General features: G+C 48.5%; 1 protein-coding gene across 1 annotated transcript in view; it reads left to right on the top strand.

Annotated features, from left to right (window-relative positions):
• The window catches only part of PRG4 (proteoglycan 4), a 99,679-nt gene that overhangs the window by 10,867 nt on the left and 67,330 nt on the right, over positions 1–21,482 (top strand). The window lies entirely within an intron of this gene.

The raw sequence follows: 21,482 nt of genomic DNA, 5'->3' as shown, positions 1-21,482 counted from the left end.
GAATCCTCCATGGCGGCGCAGCTTGCTGCGCCGCCATGGGGATTCCGACACCCCATACCGCCATCCTGTTCCTGGCGGTTCGCCCGCCAGGAACAGGATGGCGGTATGGGGTGTCGTGGGGCCCCTGGGGGCCCCACAAAGAATTTCAGTGTCTGCTCAGCAGACACTGAAATTTGCGACGGGTGCAACTGCACCCGTCGCACCTTCCCACTCCGCCGGCTCCATTCGGAGCCGGCTTCATCGTGGGAAGGGGTTTCCGCTGGGCTGGCGGGCGGCCTTCTGGCGGTCGCCCGCCAGCCCAGCGGGAAAGCCAGAATGGCCTCCGCAGTCTTTCGACCGCGGAGCGGCCATATGGCGGTTCCCTCCAGGCGGGCGGCTCCCGCCGGGGTCTGAATGACCCCCTTAATCTTGATTTGGAAATGTGTCACAAATTATTTAGCCCACATTGCATTTAATTAAACATTCCCCAATGTAATTTAAACATGTCTCTATTGTATCTGTACACTGATGAGGCATCACCTGTTTTGTCTGATTTCTGGAGTTGACATTTCAAGAATAAATGCGCAGATATTTCAGGAAAAATCCATCATTGTACTACAAAGATTTTTCAAGTTTCAAACTATGCATCACAAATACCAAGAGAGATTAAAGTACATAAATGCGTGAACGTGGATAGGAGGGTAAATGGAGATATGATAAATTGGATAAAGTATCCAGTGCAATGTATTAGGTTTTTAGAAGCCAGAGAGGAGTTTTGAGATAATGTAAAGGAATTGAGTCAAAGGCCAATTTGTTCTTTCAATTCACTGAAATCTAAGCCTAACTTGCAAAATCCTTTTGAGGTACAATGCAAGTACTTTGGGCCAGATTTAAAGTATGGCGAGCAGTATTCCATCCATCGGGTTGGTAGAAAACATTTTGTCTGCTGCAATGACTACTGTCTGCCAAATTTAATTTAGAGCTCACCACTGGCTAACTGGTTAGCTCTGTGCCATGATTGCAAATGCTGTTATGGTGGTTCCTGCAAAACAGCGAGCCTCGCATGTTTTCTGTACTTGGTCGCTGCTCTCGAGGAGGGCTAGCCACCGGAAAAGGAATGAGTTATGCCTGCCTTCGACTAATGAAAGCAAGCAGATTTTATTAGCCAAGCCCACAAACCAATAAAAACCACTGACGTGAAGTTGACAGGGCTCCAAGCCCTTTTCTAAATACAAAAGAGTCTCGCTGCGATACGCATGTGCGAGCGCATGCAACGCAGGCTCGACCCTAAAAAAACGAATGACCCCCCTCCCCTATAGCCAAGGAGGCTTTTTTCTGTCGTTCACTGTCAGGTTTAAAGTGGTAGTGCTCCTGACCCTACAAAGAGTGGGTGGACCAGAGCTTGGTGGACATGGTACTCCGTTGCATGTGTGAAGGATTACCCCGTCTGCCAACTTTATATCTGGCCCTCAATTCTTGTACAGCCCTCCCAAATTTAATGTCAGTGACCTAATTGGAATTTGTGTTGTAACGGGACATCTTTCGATTCTTTGAGGAAGTACTAACTGCAGATGAGATTGCTCTAGCATACTGCTAAGTGTTGGAGGGATTTACATCAGTGGATTCTCCTACCTATTTAACACCCCCTCCGTATGGAAGGAGTAGTGTGGCGAGAGAAAGTGCCAGGTTCATTTATCTAGGTCCTGTCTGTGTTAGAAAACACATTTGTGACTAAGGGATCAAAAAAACACTTGAAAATGCGCTAATGATAGTCAGCTACGCATTCATAACTTCCCCATTGCATTGTTCATGATGCCACACAGGAAGTCACAGGTGACATCGCTTATAACATCACTGGTAACACATACCACATTGATATCAGTGATGAAACTACTGAAATCTCAAATAATTGCCCTTTTACTCACGTTCTTAGTGCAGAGTAAGCACAGCTTTGTTCTTGTACTTCTCTTTTACATGGATACAGCGATGCTGAAATGCCAAGACCAATGGATGCGCTCAGATCATAGGGTTTCTACTCTCATGAGCCATTAACATCCCTAACTCAACAGCAGGAATGAGTCCATTACTTACGTTAATGGCATTACTCCTAGTCCTACTACCTCGCCTTCCTTAACCAATGAGAGGCTCCTTTGCCTAACCTAGACCCCCCCCCCTCTCTTTTTAAAAGAGCCCCACGCCCCCACCCACTCCTGTACAGAAACAAGCCAACGGAAACTCAGTTGTCCTGTACTGGGAGGGAACTGCAAGGAAGGCAAGGGAGTAGGACTAGGAGTAATGCCATTAACGGTAAGTAATGGACCCATTACCTCTCGTCCCTTCCTCGCCTTCCTTAACCAATGAATAGCAAGAAAAACAGGAGACTGAGTTGCAATGCAGAAAAAAACATATTTCATTACAACCTGGTCATACACCGAGAAAACCCCTGTTTCTTCATAGAGGACAAAACCCTGTGCCCCAAAACCGCCTCCAAACACCCCAATTCAGCAATACGGTAGTGTTTCACAAAAGTGGACGGAGACGCCCAAGTAGCGGCTCTACAAATCTCCACCACGGAAGCGCCCAGCAACTCAGCCACAGTAGCAGCCATAACCCACATAGAACGTCCCTGAATCCCAGCAGGAGGCACCACCCCTTTCAAATCATAGGCCAACAGTACCATCGACCGGATCCAGCGACTCAGGGAAGCAGTAGAAGGCTTCTTCCCTTTCCTAGCAGGACCAAAATTCACAAAGAATCCCCCTTATGGAATGCATTAACCGCCTGTAAATAACACAACAAGGCCCGTCACACATCCAAAGCATGTAATCTGATCTCCTTCTCTGAGAAAGGGTCGAGACAAAAAGCAGGAAGAATCACGTCGACCATGAAAAGCCGAATTAACCTTAGGCACAAAAGAGGGAACAGGAACCAGCACAACCCGATCAGGAAAAACTTTGCAAAAAGGAAAAGAGATAATGCACCCAACTCCCCCAAATGCCTGGCCGAAGTAATAGCCACCAAGAAACAAGTTTTCAGCGTCAAATGTCTTAAATCAACGTCCCCCAAAGGTTCAAAAGGAGGGTCCATCAATACATCCAACACCAACTGCAGATTCCAACCAGGGAAAGAACGCATCGGTCTCGGAAATAAATTCACCAGACCCTGAAAAAATGTGGGCATCAAATGACCATCATCTTCCAGACTACACCAGGAACCCCTAAAAAGCTTGGATCGCCACCCACTGAACATGTAGCATAGCCACCGACCCCATACACGCCCCTTCCTGCAAAAACTGCATGATCTCAAACAGAGAAGCAACCGTAGGGTCAATACGCTGTTGCAAACACCACGAGAAAAAACCTTCCAATGATGTCCATAGGACTGCAACGTGGATTTACCCCTAGCAGCCTGCAAAGTCACAGCCAAAGGACCAGGAACCCCCAGTCCCGTCAAACCCTGCCGTTCAACCTCCAGGCCGTCAAGTGCAGTCTCTGCATGGATCCCCAAGAGAGACAAGGAAACACCAGCAGAGAGGGATGAAGAGGAAGAACCCACTCCGTCCCAACTATCAACCGCTGAAGCAGAGGAAACCAATTCGCACACAGCCACCGGGGAGTGATCAAAATCACCTGAGCCCCAACCTGCCAAACCCTGACAAGAAAGGATTGGATCAACTGAAAAGGGGGGAAGGCATAAAGAAGACCCTGCGGCCACAGAAACGTCAGACCGTCTGCTGCCCAGGCCTGAGGACACCGACACTGGGAGCAGAACTTCCCCACCTTCACGTTTTCCAGAAATGCAAACAAGTCCACAACCGGATGACCCCATTTTTGATCCAGACAACGGAATAGAGACACCCGAAGTGAGAACTCCCAGAAGGAAGGAATGACTCTGCTCAATTGATCTGCCAGAACATTGTCCGACCCCTGAATGTACGTGGCCCGAAGAGACAGAACCGAATGCTGGGCCCACAAAAAAATCACCCACGCTACTAGATTCAGAGAGCAGGATCTGGTACCTCCCTGCCTGTTGATATAGGACTTGGACACCAAGTTGTCCGTCTGTACCAACACCACCTCCCCTTGCAAGAGCGCCTGAAAATGCACCAGAGTTAGCCGGACCGCAGTCAACTCCCTCCAATTTGAGGACCTCTCAGATTCTCTCAGGGACCAAAACCCCTGAACCTGCACCGACCCCAGCCATGCCCCCCACCCTGAGAGACTGGCATTGATCGTTAGCACCACAGGCTTAGGTGGAGAAAAAGGAACCCCAATCTGTAGAGGAGCCGGCACCATCCGCCAACCCAACCCCCTGCAAATGAAATCTGACAGAGGAATGTGAGTCCGCAGAGTGCAAGGATACGCAGACCATCGGGATAGCAACCAATTTACCAGACAAAGAAGATGAAACCTCGCCCAAGGAACCAAGAAGATCACTGAAGCCAAGTGACCCTGCAGCCGTAACCACTGAAGCACCCTGGGGGCCACTCAAGACAGCACAGCTGTCACCTGAGCCTGAAGACCCTTCCATCTGCTGTCTGACACAGTCACCAACCCCCGCAGAGTCAGAAATTGAGCCCCGATAAATACCAGGTCCTGGGAAGGCACCAAATCTGATTTGCCCCAATTGATTAAGAAACCATGACCCTGTAGGACCCCCATGACCCTTTCCACATGAAACCTCATAAGATCTCTGTCTGGAGCCTGAATCAATAGATCGTCCAGGTATGGATGTACAAACACCCCTCCCCAATGTAGAAGCACCACAAGAGGAGTCAGCACTTTCGTGAAGACCCTGGGAGCTGACTTCAGGCCTAAGGGAAGAACACAAAACTGAAAATGGTCTGGACCTATTGCAAAGCGGAGAAACCTTTGAGAAGACACTGCAACAGACACGTGGAGCATCCTGAAGATCCAGAGACCCCAAAAAATCCCCTGGCAAAATGAGAGGAAGAATATCCTGAGTGGACAGCATCCGGAAGTGCACAGTCTTGATCCAAGAAGTCACCCATTTGAGATTCAAGACAGGACAGAAACCCAGTGTCAGTTTTGGAACAAGGAACAGGACAGAATAAGTCCCCTTTCCCCATTCCTCCACTGGAACCCTGAAAATGGCCCCTTTTGACAGCAAGGACTGAACTCCCTTCACCAAAGCCTCCCCCCTGCCTTCTTCCACAGGTAAAGGAGTCGGACGAACCTCAGTGTCTGGAGGAACAAGATCAAACTCTGTGGAATATCCATTTTCTACAATGTTCAGGACCCACTGATCAGTGACATCCTTTCTCCATTCGGACAAAAAATGTCTCAGCCTTCCTCCCACTGGCCATTCTCTAAAACCTTGAATGTCAGGAACCCTTCTGAGCAGCCTCTTTTGTCGAAGGAACAGACCTCTTAGGAGTAAAAACCTAGGCTGAAACCTACGCTTCCTGGAAGACAAGGACCGAAGAACAAACTTTGGAGAGGACCTGGAGTTCAACTTCCACCCTGTTCCAGATGTGGAGCTTCTCTTATAAGGTAAAGCATGCGTGCAGGCCTTAAAGGCCTTAGAAATCATTGGAGGCAATGGATCCCCAAACAGAGTCTGACCCTCAAAAGGAAGTCTTAGGAGAGCCGCTTTCTCCCCAGGATCAACCTTCCATTGCCGCAACCAAAGAGACCTACATGCCTCAATCACTGCCCCAGAAGCCATAGCCGAAGAGCGGATAATATCCGAAGAAAAATCAGCCATTAAACAGGCCTATTGTTCCAACATGGACAGTAATTCAGAACATTCCGACCAATCCTGCACAGCCACCGCAAGTTTGTCAAAGTTCTGAACCAAGGACTGCACAGAATAAGCCGAACAAATACCAGCCCGAAGAGTCAAATTCCCAGCAAAAAAGCCCTCTTCAAACCAGAGTCTACCTTCCAATCGGTGGCATCAGAAAGAGTACAGTCTTCCGGATTGACAGTTATTTTACCAATCAAAGTAGTCAGCATGGAATCTAAACACACAGAAGGAGACCGAGCATCCTCTTCTTCCAGCAAATACAATTCTTGGAGAAAACGTGGAACCTGGGCTTTGTCTACCTCTTTCCATTCCCGGAAAACCATGTCCTTAACAGGACCCAGGAAAGGCATAGCAAACCGAGAAGGAGTTGCATATTGAGGACATAGGGTATGATCCTCCCTTGCAGGTTGAAAAGCAAGAAAACCCAAATTGTCCCAGACGTGAGCCAGAATACTCCACATTTCCTCATGAGACACATATTTTCCCCCAGAAGATGTGGAAGGACCATCTCCCTCAGAAAAGGAATCAGCAGCCTCCATTAATGTGGTAGCAGCAGGGGGACGACCTGCACGAACAGCCCCAGCCTGGAGAGCCCTGGAGACTGCCACCTCAATCATGTCCTGAACTTCCTCACAAGACATAAGAGGAGCAGAACCAGGCATATCAGTCCTGTCCACTCTAATAGACTGCAATGGCACCGGAACACCCTCATCCTCAGAAGAGAAAGAAGAAATCACTCTCCTGCGCTTTGCACCCTTCTTCCCCGACACGATGATACAAAACAATTGACTAAAAACCATCTTCCCGGGCTGAAAAATGCCCAACACGGCCTCTCCGATCACCAATCACAAGTTGATTCCTAATAAACCCCCCAATCAGGATAATCAACGAAAAACAATAAAAAAATGTGGGCCCAAACGCCCGCCTTATCCTAGAAAATGCAGAAACATGCTGCCGGGCGATCAATGTGCTTCGTGACACCTTCAACCCGGAAGCACAGCCCCAACCACAGCAGAGCCGTCCGACCGCATCAGACGATGTTGCAGGAAACTACAGACCCGCACGCCTCTACCATGTCGTTTGCCGAGCGCGGGAAAGACGGCACCAGAGGCACCGCGACCAGCGGCGTAGAAGAGGACGCCCCACCACCCTCAGCTATGCCAAGGTGGAGAGAAAAGGTAATACTCACCAGGCAAGGAGACAAAAGAAAACAGGAGTGGGTGGGGGCGGGGGGCTCTTTTAAAAAGAGAGGGGCGGGGTCTAGGTGAGGCAAAGGAGCCTCTCATTTGTTAAGGAAGGCGAGGGATGGACGGAAGGTAATATAAAATTCGGTGCATCCGCATTTATATCTGTGTGTGTAAATTATGAACCTTTTTTAAAGGTAAGTTTATAGTTACATTTGATAATATTAAAGTAATCCTTATTTATAAAAACCTACAGTTAAAGTAAGATCATAGTTACAGTGCAAAATCAAGGGATACTGCAAGTATTCAGTTAGAGTAAACTGAGGAACACTAGTGAGTCAGCGAGCAAGATGTCCACACCTCTGTGAGGCTCTTGCGGCCCAGGTTTACTATCCAGCATAACCCTGCCCCGGGATTGAATAACTGGAACCTTACTTGTGTCTCTGTGCTATCCTGCCAAAGAGGAAACTTGCTGCTGATCTGAAAACCTTTGTGATAGCACATACAGATGTTGATTGACAGCGGCCTGGTTTAACTGCTGAGCTGGTGTCAGCTGGCTGACAGGAGAGCCCGAGAATAACTGATCAGAGACCAGGGACGCTGAGGAGATACGGTAGCCCGTGAGAGGGCTGCCCATGAAGATCCAGAGACGGGCAAGGCTGGCCTAGAAGAAGACACAAAAGGCCAGCGGGACCAGAGAGAGGTGAGGCCTAGGAGGATCCTGTACCGCTGGGGAGATGCCGCTGGAGCCAGGTGAAGGAGGTGGCGGCGATGGGCCTGGCTCTGGGGGTTGCTCAACCCAGACCTGGGAGGCACTGGGCCCATATTCAGGCGAAGAGGGAACGAAGAGAGCTGCCGAGGCGGGCCACACGGATTGAGATAGGCTGTGCCAGCCCATCTAACTGCAGAGACTGGGAGCAGCTACTCGAGCCGGCTTGAAGCCTGAGGAGAAAAGGAGGCATGGGCGAAGACGGATCTATATTGGCCTAGCCAATGCAACTATCATAGATAACACGGCTTGCTGCCTGGGGGAGTTGGCCTTCTGCTGGGGGCCACGGACTAGGCAAGATCCACCTGCAGGTGTTTCAGGATTGGTCATTGCCTCCGACTGAACTGCGTGCATCCCAGGACTTGTTAAAGCCCGCCGCAGCATATTCACACTGGCTGTGCCGCGGTTTTGCACGTGGAGTGATGCAAATCAGGGCTCAACGTCACGGGCTGTGGACTGCCTCCTTGGTGGGGTTCTTGGCCTGTGGGGACAGGGCCTGTCCCGTACCATCCCTTGGACTGACTGGTCTGAGGCCTGGCTTGGAGGATGAAGGAAGAGGCGCGCAGTGCTGAAGGGCCAAACACCGGGGGGTTTGGTGGCCTCCTGGACTGGACTTGGTTACTGCAATCTGGGTCTACCCCCCCCACCGGATGTGGGCTAGGCCTGGTGACTCGGGTGGCTGCAATCAAACTATGGAGCCTGTGTGTGGGTTAGCCGTTCTGGTGGTAAACCGTAATGGGGCAATCTGATGCAAAACAGACAAAACTGCAGTTTGAGGCCAGGAAATCGCCCAGATTGCAAAGTGACAGTCTGTAAAATGGCACACAGAATCAGCAAGCTATGGAGGAGGCCTCAGACACTGAAGACATGAAAACTCTACTGCTAGCAATGCAGTCCAGCCTGTCCACATTTGACAGCAAAATGGGCAGTATGTGCGCCAGGCTGGGCTCACTCACCAAAAAACTGGACAATCAGGTTGGACAATTGACTGAGGCTGAGCAGTGGATTTCTGTAGTGGAAGACACTGCACACCAAAGGCGAGCAGCTGTTGCAAATGGAAAAGGTTTTAAAGATCATAGCGGCCAAAAATGAATATCTTGAAGCAAGGTCTAGGAGGAACAACTTGTGAAAAGTGGGTATCCCGGAATCCACAAACATAGCCCACATGGAACATTAAGTTGAGTGCCTACTCACCACGCTGTTTGGTGCAGCCGCTATCTTGATGATCCTGGTTGTTTATAGGCACACAAGTCCATGGCTGTGAGGCCGCCACCGGGCCAAATAATTGCACGGCTGTTGAATTATAGAGACAGAGATGTGGAGCTAAGGATGGCTCATGAGCGGTGTCCCCTGAAACCTGAGGATAATGAACTGTCTCTCTACCTGGATTTTAGAATGCCGGTCCAGGAGGCCCGAAAAAAATCCACCAACATCAAAAAGAAAATGAGGCAGGCAAACACTCCCTATGCAATGTTATACCCAGCCAAACTGAAGATCATCCACAAGGGAAAGGATCACATTTTTACTACACCAGAGCAGGCCGGCGAATATTTGAAACGCAATCAGGGGTGGGAATCGCCAATCGTGCGGGGCCACTCCAGTCCTGGCACATCTTCAGTCATGTCTGATAATGACTAAATAAACAGGCAGAATGTGGCACGACTCGACATGTCCAGGGCGCAGGATACCTCTACTCAGCAGCTGAGAAGAAGGTGTAGTGCCCTGTTGATCTAGCTCACCCATGTGACCATAGAGGCACACAGATGGAGCTCAAGAACTGCTTGCACAGGGGTTGTCCCGCCCTGCACCTGTGATATGAGAAGGCAGGACAATGCTTCACACTACCTGGGATGAATATTATCCACCCGGGCACCCTTTCTCTATAGAGAGGTACCTGCATTGCTCTCTAGATGACCCCACTGGGGAATACCCTTATACTATCTGGAATTCCACAGTTTTTTAAAGTTTGAGTTGGTTTGGGATTTCAAGGGATGGGACTTACCTGGCGAGTTTGGGCAGTCAGTGTGGGAGGAGGGAGGGTAGGATAGTTTACTGGTTATTAAATGTTGCATGCCCACACACTCTATTTGCACATATGAGACACAGATAGACCCTGCGCTCCTCCCCACTATTGCCATGAATTCACAATCACCGTTAAATGTCACAAGACGAGATGGATGGTCATCCCTCAAAATCCAGCCATGTTTTAAACTCACGCATGTGCAACGTAAGGGGGCTGGGTGACCCAAGCAAGAAAAGACTTAAAAAGGCATAACATTCATCTGGCACTATTGTAGGAGACACATTTTACGTCTGGTGTGCACACATCATTGGCAACACTCTTTGCCTTCTATAGCCAGTTTGCTACCTACTCCTCTTATGGCTGAGGTACTGCTATTCTAATCCGTAAGGAAACTCCATATGTACCCCAAGGCATCAGAAATGACTCACGGGGCAAGTATACAATTCTTTGGGGCAAATTAGCACAACAGTCTGTTACCATATTCAACGGCGATGGTCCCAACATGGACGACCACTCTTTTTTTATGCTATATGGAGCTATGTTGCGGACATTGAATCCAAGCATATACTATGGGTGGGAGATTTTTATTTGGTCCTCAAACCCTCCCTGGACAGACAAACCAGTGCCGCTACCTCCCGTACCAGAGCCGTGGATCACCTGCATGCAATACTGACTGCACACAGCGTGCTTGATGGCTGGCACTGGCCTCACACGCATGACAGAGATGGCACCTTCTACTCTAGTGTCCCGTCTAGCTGGTCCAGGTTGGATTACTGGCTATTATTCTAAACGCTATCGACCTGGATAAAGGATGTAATGCATTTGGCTCGCACATACTCGGATCACTCTACGGTCATCTTAAAATTAAGGTTACCAGTCATTATTTCCCCTCTCACTAACTGGTGACTATCCCTATCGCTTCTCTTAGACGTTGTCTTCTGAGATGAACTGAGGAGCGAAATAGTGGAAATTGTTGACAGGAACAGAGGCATGGTGTCTAAAGTCGGCACACTATGGGAGGCCTTTGAGGTCACGGTGCGAGGCCTCTGCTTGGCAAAGAGCGGCGGCATGCTGCAGGATATACAGACCACCCTAGCCCGACTGGAAACATATATTAGGGATCTAGAGGCCGCATTGGCAACATCACACACTAATGGCATAGCACAACGACCTTAGGCTTCACTGACAGACTATCAAGAGACAGTTGAATGGGAGGTCCTTTTCATGTAGAAATTCGTACGTGTGCGATCTTATGGTGAGGGTGAAAGACCTGGCCATGCCTAGGCCACTACAATTCACGCAACACACTCGGAAAACATTATTCTGGAGGTTCGCAACTCTTCCACCCGCCTCCTTAGAGATACCCCTGATATTCTTAAAGTGTTCGCGACATATTATGAGTACCTTTACTCCTCGACTAGGGAAATGCCGCCAGACACAGACAATTACCTAGAAGACAGTGCGCTGGGTTGGCTCAGTGATTCGCAGTGCTAATTCTTAGCAGCCGACATCGAGCACAATAAGATACGAGAGGCTATAATGCAGCTGCAATTGGGGAGGCCCCCGGCCCTTATGGCGTGCCAGCTGACTTCTATAAATCATTTGTTGACAATCTCATCCCTCTGTTAAAAGAAGTCTACACTGAGGCCAGATAGGATGGGCTACTCCCACCCTCCATGAGGGAAGCCTTGCTCATGGCACTGCTAAAACTAAATAAACCAGCCTGTAGCTGAGAATTCTACAAACCATTATACATTTTTAACTGTGACAAAGATACTGGTGAAAATATTGGCCCATCGGTTAAGCCTTTTAATGACTTTTCTGACCAGGCCAGATCAATCGGGTTTCATGCCCGGTAAGGCTACCGCACATAATCTACACACATTCTTTGCAATACCTCAAAGTATAGACCCTGAACTCTCAGCGGCAGCCACCTACTTAGATGCCACTAAGGCCTTCAATCAATCAATCATTTCTAAAGCGCGGCTAATCATCCATAGGATCTCAAGGCACAGATTGTGGGTGTACTGCTCAATCGAAGAGCCAGGTCTTGAGGTCCTTTCTGAACTGCTTTATTGGTGCGTTCTGTCCGAGTCTGAGAGGTAGCATGTTCCATATCTGGGCTGCGAGGAAGGAGAAGGATCTTCCTCCTGCTTTTCCAGATCTTAGGAATGGCTGTGAGGGCGAGCTGAGAAGAACGTAGTTGTCTGTTGGGTGTGTAGAAGGCAAGGCGGTGGTTGAGGTATGCTGGTCCTGTGTTGTGTAATGCCTTGTAGGTGTGGATCAGGAGTTTGTATATGATGCGCTTGTTGACTGGGAGCCAGTGTAGGTCTCTGAGGTGGGAGGAGATGTGGCTGTGTCAGGGGATGTCCAGGATAAGTCTGGCTGCTGCATTCTGGATTTATTGTAGTCTTGCTTACAGTTTCTTGGTGATGCCGGCATAGAGGGCATTGCCGAAGTCCAGTTTGCTAGTGACGATTACGTGGGTGACTGTCTTCCTCTTGTTGGAGAGGATCCACTTGAAGATTTTTTGAAGGAGTCGGAGGGTGTGGAAGCATGACAATGAGACATCGTTGATTTGGCGGGTCATGGATAGAGAAGAGTCCAGGATAATGCCTAAATTGCATGTGTGGTCCATGGGAGTTTCCCAGTCTGGTGGGCCACAAGGAGTCATTCCAGGCAGAAGGGGTGGAGCCGATTACGAGGATCTCCCTCTTCTCCAAGTTGAGTTTGAGGCAGCTGGCTTCCATCCCATTGTGGAAATTTCTCTTGGTCTTTACAGGGTCATCGAACAGGGAGAGGATCAGTTGGGTATCGTTGGCTTAGGAGACGGTGTTTAGCCCATGTAGTTTGATGAACTTGGCTAGCAGGGCCATGTAGATGTTGAAAAGCATTGGGCTGTGTCATGATCCTTGGGGCACTCCACAGCATGTAACTTTGGGTTCTGTAGTGAACGACAGTAGTCTGACACATTGTGTTCTTCTGGTGAGGAAGGACCTGATCCATTCCAGTGCTTCATCTCAGATGCCGACGTCGTGGAGTCTGGTGCAGAGAGTGGAGTGGGAGACGGTGTTGAATGCAGCAGAGAGGTCGAGGAGGATAAGTGCGGCCATGCCTCTGGTCTCGAAGGACTGGTTGATAGTTCAGCAGAGCTCAGGTGCTATGGTTGCGCTGGCCAGGTTGAAGATGTGATGAGGGCACATATCCAAGGGTGCTCCCGAGTGGATAGAGTTCATGAGTCTTTGGGTGTCCTCTTTGGTGATGGGGGTCCAAGAGTTCAGGATCTGGTGTGGTGTTGGGTCCGTGGTGGTATTTGTGGGTGGTGCAGATGGGTTTTGGTTCTTGAAGCCTTTCAGTGGAAAAAGGTGGCAAGGTCGTTGCAGAGGTCTTGGGAGGGAGGGATGGATGAGGTGTCTGTCTTGGGGTTCGTGAACCCTTTGACAATGGCAGAGAGCTCTTTGATGTTGTGAGCACTGATGCTGAGATGTTCTTGAATGGCTGCTTTTTTGCGGTTTTGATGTTCTGGTGGTGCATGGTGACTGTGTTCTTGTAGGCTATGCGGTCTTCGGGTACTTTGCTGTTGCTCCATATCCATTCCAGTCATCTGCAGGAGCGTTTGGACTCTTGTAGGTCTATCTTGAACCATTTAGGTGTTTTGCTATGTCAGTTTTCTGCTGGTTTCCTGAGGGGTCTACGACGTCATTGCATGCAGATAACCAGCAGGATAGATTGTGTGCTGCTTCATTAGTGTCTGCTGCGTCCAGTGGGGGGGAGTGGCTGAGAGCTTTGGTGAGTTGTGAAGGAAGCAGGCCTGGTGTGGTGGACACCTATGGTGTTGTCACCCTATACCAGGTCCAGGTGCACCACCTATCAGGAGGGGGCTATGATGTCACCTACCTGCCCTGGCCACCCAGATGCTCCCAGGAGCCTCTGCACATCTTGGTTTCAAGATTGCAGAATCCAGTGACCAACCCATGGGGTGGTGATGGACAGGGAACTGGTCACTCCTCTTTCCTTTGTCCAGTTTTCGTGCCAGAGCAGGGACCAACGGTCCCTGGTCTGGTGCAAACCAGTTTATGCAAGGAGGGCACCAAATGTGCCCTTCAAAGCAAACCAGTGGCTTGGAGAGGCTACCCCTCCCAAGCCTTGTAACACCTATTTCCAAGGGAGAGGGTGTTACCTCCCTCTCCCACAGGAAATCCTTTCCTCTGCCTTCCTCTGCCTGAGCTGGTCTAGCAGCAGGAGGGCAGAACCCTGGCTGAGGGGTGGCAGCAGTGCAGGCTGCCCGGAAACCCCCAGAAGACTGGTAGGAGCAATGCTGAGGGTCCTCTAAGGAGTCTCCAGAGTGCATAGAATCATACAGCCAATACTGGCAACAGTCTTGGGGTATGATTCTGACATGTTTGATACCAAACATGCCCGGGCTCGGAGCTACCATTATGTATCTTGACACAGGTCCATACACAGATAAAATGGCTTCCCCGCACTTACTAAGTCCAACGAAATGGAGCTGGAGTTCATAGGGGCACCACTGCTCATGCAGGGGTGCCCCCACGCACAGGTACCTTCACCATGCCCTGCTGGCTAGGAAGGCCTACTATAGGGGTTACTTACAGTGACTTGGTGCAGTGACCTGTAGTGAAAGGGTGCATGCACCTTTTCATGCAGGCTGCAATGTCAGGCCTGCAGACACATTATGCATGGGCTCCCATGGGTGGCACAACATATGCTTCAGCCCATGGGGATCCCCTGGTGCCCCAAACCCCTGGGTACCTAAGTACCATATACTATCGATCTAAAAGGGGGCATCAGCATGCCAATTGTGGGGTGTGTAAGTCCTAGGCAACCAAATTTAGAGAGAGCGAGCACAATCACTGGTGTCCTGGTTAGCAGAATCCCAGTGATACCAGTCAAAGCTACCTGACAGCAGGCAAAAAGTGGGGGTAACCATGCCAAAAAGAGTAACTTTCCTACAAGTTGCGCTTCTTTAACTTTGCCCCAGCATCTGTCGGGGTGCAGGGGACATAGTGGCAGGCAGTGTTCTTTGTGAAAGTAAAGTGAACGCATTTGTAGTCGGTTCAATGGTGTTTGGAGGTGTGAGAGATGGTCATGTTGTTCCCTGCTAAGAAGACGGGGTTGAGGATGTGTCTGGCTATGTGGGTGGGGACAAGTTGTTTGAGGTGTTGCAAGGTTGTTCAAGAGGTTTGTGGTGTTGGGGTATCGTGGATATCAAGGTAGAAGTTGAGGTCGCCGAGTAGGATGTAGTCGGAGGAGGCGAGTGCTTGGGGGGCGACGAGGTAAGCAAAGTCTTCACAGAATTTAGGTCGGGTCTGGGCGGCCTGTCGATGAGTGTGCCATGGAGGGAGGAGTTGGGGTTGGTCTAAATCTGGAAGTGTAGGGGGCTGAGGTATGGGTTGTCCACGTGTCCGAAAGGAAGGTGACATCCGGGGCAGACAAGTGAAGGAGGTCCCAGACTTCTACTGCGTGCTTGACGAGGGAGCGTGTGTTGAGGAGTATGCACTTGAGGTGGTCGTCCATGCTTGGTTCGGGATTGTGTGGTCGTTGGAGGGTGCCAGGGCAAGCACGGCACAAAAAAGGTCCGTGAGTGTTCCTCGGGTGGACTAGGTGGCAGGCTGAGAATCTACCCGGGTTGAGGGTACGTAGTTGTGTTGGAGCTGCACTAGGTGAGGTCCAGGCTCGGACAGTGGCAGATGGACCTCACTGGCTCGCATTTGCTGCAGGGCTGCCATTAAGGGGAGGGAGGCGAGGAGTCCGGTCAGCTGGGAAGCGGAAGGGCAGGAAAGCACGTCGCAGGGAGGGGGGGCGGGGCTGCCGGGGCAGCAGCAGAGCAGGAAAACTCAGGGAGAGTGAAGGGAGAGAGAAGGAGACAAGAAGGAAAGAAAAGCAAAATGAAATAAAAAAAGAAAGAAAACAGTAGTAAGAAACAGAAGTAAAAGCAGAAGTAACGAGGGACAGCAAGATACTTATATGCAGATGGCCACTAGGCCGCCAGGGAGAAGGGGCAGGCGGAAGCCTGTGGGTAGAGGTGGGCCTTAAACTGAGAGTCAGACAGGCTCTCAATTCGCTCGAAGCAGAGGCAGCAGCAAACAGGTGGAGTTGCACGGAGGAGGACAACAGACGCTGAGTAGAAGGTCAGAGGAGTCACTCTCTCAGTGCGCAGCAGCCACCATTAAGAAGGGGAGGGAGGTAGGGGGTCCTGACAGTTAGGAGGCAGGAGGAAAATATCCAGTCCAGTATCACTCAGTGGATCTCCCTACCTTTATCATTGGAACGCTGGATCTCCCTAATGAAAATGGTCATACTTCCTAAATTACTCTACTCATTCTTAAACATTCCATTCCCATCGAGTAGACACTACTTCCATTTGCTAAAAATGCAACTGATTAGATTGGCGTGGGCTGGTAAGCAGCCGCCACTAAAATGGGAAATGTTGACCTAGCCGATTGCCCGAGATTGCTTCAAAGCCCCTGATTTGGAACTCTATTTGCACACAGGCGCACTACTGGTATCATCGACCTCCGTACATGCTGCATTTGGCAGTTGAAGAGGGATACATGGCTCCAACTCCCCCCTCTGCCTTTCTGAGGACTGGGGTGGGAATCGCCTCCCCACAGGACTCCACGGTGGCATGTACGCAGGTGACTTGGCTTAAGTTAGTTGGCCGGGTGGGTATGATATACTCCCTGGACATACCTCTTCTTCACCAGAATGTGGTCCTGGTTACGTGTGAAGCTGCAGGTAGAAAACTGCTGACAAGAACAGGGACCTTGTCATGTCATGATCTATATAAAGAGGGCCGATTCCAGGATCGCAATGCACTCCCAACTGAAACACTGAGGACGCCATTAGATGTTTTCTTGTTTATCCGCCTCAAACGGAGCATTAGAGCCATCAGGCGGGATTTCCCCCTACAACCGCCCACAGTACAAACTTTTACAATCGCACAGCCCGCGACATTTAGTATCAATGCTGTACCAAGCCGCTCAGAGGCAACATCATGGGTACACAGGTGGGTCTGTCCAGGGGACAAAGAAGAGTCCAGCAAACTGCTATAGGACTTGCCTGCAGTCAGCTTGCTGTTGGGCACTGAGGGTGTCTGAATAGACCACTCCATCATCCGACCCATCTTTAGGGTCATGATAGAGGAGGTCAGGGAGAGGCTCACTCTCTGCTTCCTGCTCCTCATCAGTAACCATCAGCATGGTTACATCTGTCCTATCACAATAGAGTTTTAGGCAGTTTACATGGATCACCCTCTTGGGTGTCCTGCTGGTGCCCAGTTCTGCCAAGTAGGTGACCTCACTCTTCTTTTCTAGGATAGGGTGAGGGCAACTCTATCTGTCCTGAAGTGCCCTCGGAGCCACAGGCTCCAGAACCCATACGTTCTGCCCAGGTTTGAATTCTACCAGTGCCACCTTTTAGTCATACCACTGCTTCTGGAGCTGTAGGCTGGCCTCAAGGTTTTTGGATGCTGTTTCCATGTACTCAGCCATCCTTGAGCAGAGGCCAAGCACATAGTCCACTACATCTTGTTTAGGCTCATGGAGAGGTCTCTCCCAGTTGTCTTTTACAAGTGCAAGTGGTCCCCTAACAGGGTGGCCAAACAGAATTTCAAAGGGGGAAACCCTACTCCCTTCTGAGGCACCTCTTTGTAGGTGAAAAGCAAGCACAGCAGGAGGATATCCCATTTCTTTTTTAGCTTTTCAGGGAGCCCCAGGATCATGCCCTTCAATGTCTTGTTGAATCTCTCAACAAGTCCATTGGTTTATGGATGGTAGGGTGTGGTGAACTTATATGTCACCCCACACTCATAATACCCTTGTTTCAGGTAAGCTGACATGAAGTTTGTACACCTGCCAGAAACCACCTACTTAGGAAACACTACTCTGGTAAAAACACCAACCAGGGCCTTGGCTACTGTAAGAGCTGCAGTAGACCTAAGGGGAATTGCTTTAGGATATCTGGTAGCCTGATCCACTATTACTAGTATGTGCTGATTCCCTGAGGCTGTGGGTGACTCAAGTGGACCCACAATGTCCACACCATCCCTTTCAAAAGGAATCCCCACCACAGGAAGTGAAATGAGGGGGGCCTTTGGGTGGCCACCTGCCTTACCACTGATCTAATAGGGGACACAGGAGTTACAAAACTCTTTCACCTTCTGAGACATATTGGGGCAGTAGAAATGGCTGACAAGCCTATTCTAAGTGTTTCTGTCTAGGATGCCCAGCTAGAGGGGTATCATCGTCCAAAGTTAGGATAAACTACCTAAACTGCTGAGGCACTACCACTCTCCTGGTTGTACCAGGTTTGTGGTCTCTGGTCTCAATGTATAGGAGTCCATTTTCCCAATAGACCCTGTGCGAGCTACTGACATCTCCCTTTTCCTGCGTAGCTGCTTACTCCCTCAGGGCTTCAAGAGTGGCACATATGTTTTGTTCCTGGCACAGCTGTTCCCTTGAGGGTCCCCCTGGGCCCAAGAGCTCTACCTGATAAAGATTCAGCTCCATGCACTCAGTTCTCACGGAGGATAAGACTTCTTCCTGAGAAAAAAGGTCTTGTTTATTTTGCTGCTCGGAAGCTGGTCCCCCAGTCTTCTTGTCCTTTCTCTTAGAAAGTTTGCCCATTATTCCAGATTCCAAAACCTCTTTTTCACCCTGTGCTCTACTTTGTGCTCTTGTTTTTACACACACCATCTCAGGGATTACCAGTATGGCTGCATGGGTTTTGAGTTCTACCTCAGCCCAGGCTGAGGACTCCAGATCATTCCTTAGCAAGCATTCCACTGAAATTGCAGAAGAGACCACTACCTGTTTCAGGCCAGTAACCGCTCTCCTTTTTAAGGTCACAATAGCCATGGGATGGACCTTAGTCACATTGTCAGTATTTGTAACTGGATATGTTTACCCAGCCAAATACTGTCTTGGGGAAACCAGTTTTTCTGTCACCATGGTGACCCTGGCACCTGTATCCCTCATGGCTTCCACCTTTGCCCCATTAATCAAGAGGTGCTATCTGTATTTTTGCATGTTAGGGGGCAGACAGCAAGTGTGGCAACATCTACCCAACCCTCAGAGACTAAAGTAGCTTTAGTGTGGACCCTGATTTCCTCTGGGCACACTGCTGATCCTACCTGGAGACTGGCTACACCAATAGTAACTTGAGCAGTGCTGAAAAGGGGGGAGGGGGGGTTTCGGACAGGTCAAGTCTCCAGTTTGGTATCCATTCTGTTTACAGTTGTGACACCAGGCCTTTTTGGGACCAAAGTTTTTACCCTTGTACCCATGTGAGGATTGTGAAGAGGCTCTGTGCCCACCCTCCTGTGCAGGTTTTTGGGGCCCTTGAGAAGACTCTTTATTTTTATCTGGTCTGCCTTTTTTCCCCAATTCTTAGGGAGAAATTGGACCTAGGTCTACCGGATATTGATGCAACTTGTCATTAAAGCAGTTACTTAAGAATGTTCTTTCATAAACAGATTATAAAGCCCATCATAGTCATGCACTCCACTGCAGTTATCCAGCCATCTAGTGTTTTTACTGAGTAGGCTACAAAATCAACCCAGGGCTGGCTTGAGGTTTTATGAGCCCCCTTCACCTAATTCTATTCTCCTCAGTGGTAAATCGAAAGCCCTCAATCAGGCTAGCCTTCATGTGGTCACAGGATTCAGCATCTGCACCAGTGAGTGTGAGGAGCCTATCCCTACACTTACCAGTAAACAGATCCCTAAGTAGAGCTCCCCAATGAGATTTCTTTAGTTCTCTGGTTGCACAAGCTCTCCCTAAAGCTGTGAACCACTTGGTGTTGTCATCACCTTCTTCATATTTAGAGGCAATCTCTTTGGGGATTTTTAGGACATCACAATGCTCTCTGAACCTATTTTTAAGTTGCTGCCACCATTAACGGTTGCTTAGCCCATTTCTGCTCTCTCCCTATCTATAGCTAGGAGCTGTTACTCCAAAGCTAATCTTTTAGACATCCTTGCTAAGAGGAAGTTGTGGTATCTTAAGGAACAGTGCATATCTCTCCACCTCTAGTTATGGAATGTTATTTAGCACATAGAATGTTTGGGTCTGGGGATTCTAGTTAGATGGACAGACTGGAGGAGAGATAGAAGGAAGAAGATGTGATTAGAGCTGTTGGACCAATCATTTTGGATGAGATATCAATCTTGGACTTAATAAAGATCACAATAATACATTAATCTATGGATATTATTTCTACACTGGCGACGAAGGTGGGATACATTTATTAGGATATCTCAACGCAATAGTCAGCAACGTTGGAGCTCCAATGTCAGTTGGTTTTTCTACTATATGACTGTATGTATCTTTTGATCCAACAATCAAAATGATAAGGTATGTGAAGAAATAAGAAGATTTTCTACACTCTTCTAAGCCATTACGATCTCTCCACTATTCTCAACTGGATTTAGAACTGTAAGTTTTTTTTTTAAGCTCTCTGTGTCCTCAAAAAATAAATAAAAATAAGATAATAATAATAATTTTACGAAGTGTGTAACGTAAAAGACTTTATAACACACTTCCAACGTGTCTTGTTTTTGATTTTTATGGAGTTCTGACTAAAATATTGATTTTGGACACAGCGCGTGCAGGCACTCGACGTTTGTGCATTTTCAAAATCGCATTTGTACTGTGTATTGCCGCGAGCGCTTATCGCGCTCCAGCTTGTTTCAAAATCTCAAGCTCAGTGAGTTAAGCCGCGAGCACTCCAACTTGTTTGTACACTCCAAGCTCAACGCGTTCAGCCACGAGTGCTTGCCGCACTTTACCTCGCGCTGAGAGAGTTATCTGCGCTTTATATAAACAACTTGTACCTACCGTGTTTCGTTTACACCAAGTTCCCAGCGTGGTGCCCAGAGCGTCATTCGAGTATATCTAAACACCGGACTCCCTTCTCTTCAGTTTTTGTTTTTGTGAAAGATTATTACTATTTCACAGAATAAGGCGAACTTACTTTAGAAAATAACCTTGATGTTTCGGATCTTCCTAAAGATGGTCAAGATTTATAAAATGTCATGTGAGATGTAAATGAAAGTATTTGTATATCTGGTTACAAAAGGAAGAGAACACAAATTAAATCAAAATTAACATTGTACATTAAACATTTCCACTGACAGATATGCAGAACATACCACCACCTCCTTTTTTCTTGACTGTACCAGGAGAAGCACCTATTATATGGTCTAAATGGAAGAAATAATTTCTTCATTATACAAGGGTGTGTGGTTCTTCTTTATCTAATGAAAGAAAAGTCTCACTTCTCATGCATTGCTTAGGTTGTGAAGGCCTAGAGATTTTTGAAACTTTACCTGAACCGGATGACGATCGGGCAGACTTAAATGAATTTGAACTTTGTTTAAAAAAATTGGATCTTCATTATCTTCCAAAAATTAGTACAATTTTGGAACGCTATCATTTTGGTATGAGGGAACAAGGACAGAATGAATCTATAGAGGAGTATATAACAGCCTTAAGGAAATTGGCTGCGACATGCAAATTCGGATTAACACTTGAAGAACGCATAAGAGATCAATTTATGCTGAAGTACTCTAGTGACAAAATTAGGTAAGAACTTTGGAGTAAGGATGATCCTTCTCTACAAGAGGTGGTAACAATAGCTAAGAGTGTAGAGCACACTTTAGCCTGTGTGGGTGAATTAGAAAAAAACAAATGTCCTTCAGTAAATATTTCCAAAGAATGAGCTACATGAAAACTGC

The sequence above is a fragment of the Pleurodeles waltl genome, chromosome 4_2 (genome assembly GCF_031143425.1).
Source record: "Pleurodeles waltl isolate 20211129_DDA chromosome 4_2, aPleWal1.hap1.20221129, whole genome shotgun sequence".
Lineage (NCBI taxonomy): Eukaryota > Metazoa > Chordata > Amphibia > Caudata > Salamandridae > Pleurodeles > Pleurodeles waltl.
Note: the sequence above shows the minus strand (reverse complement) of the source record. Positions and strands in the feature narration are given on the sequence as shown.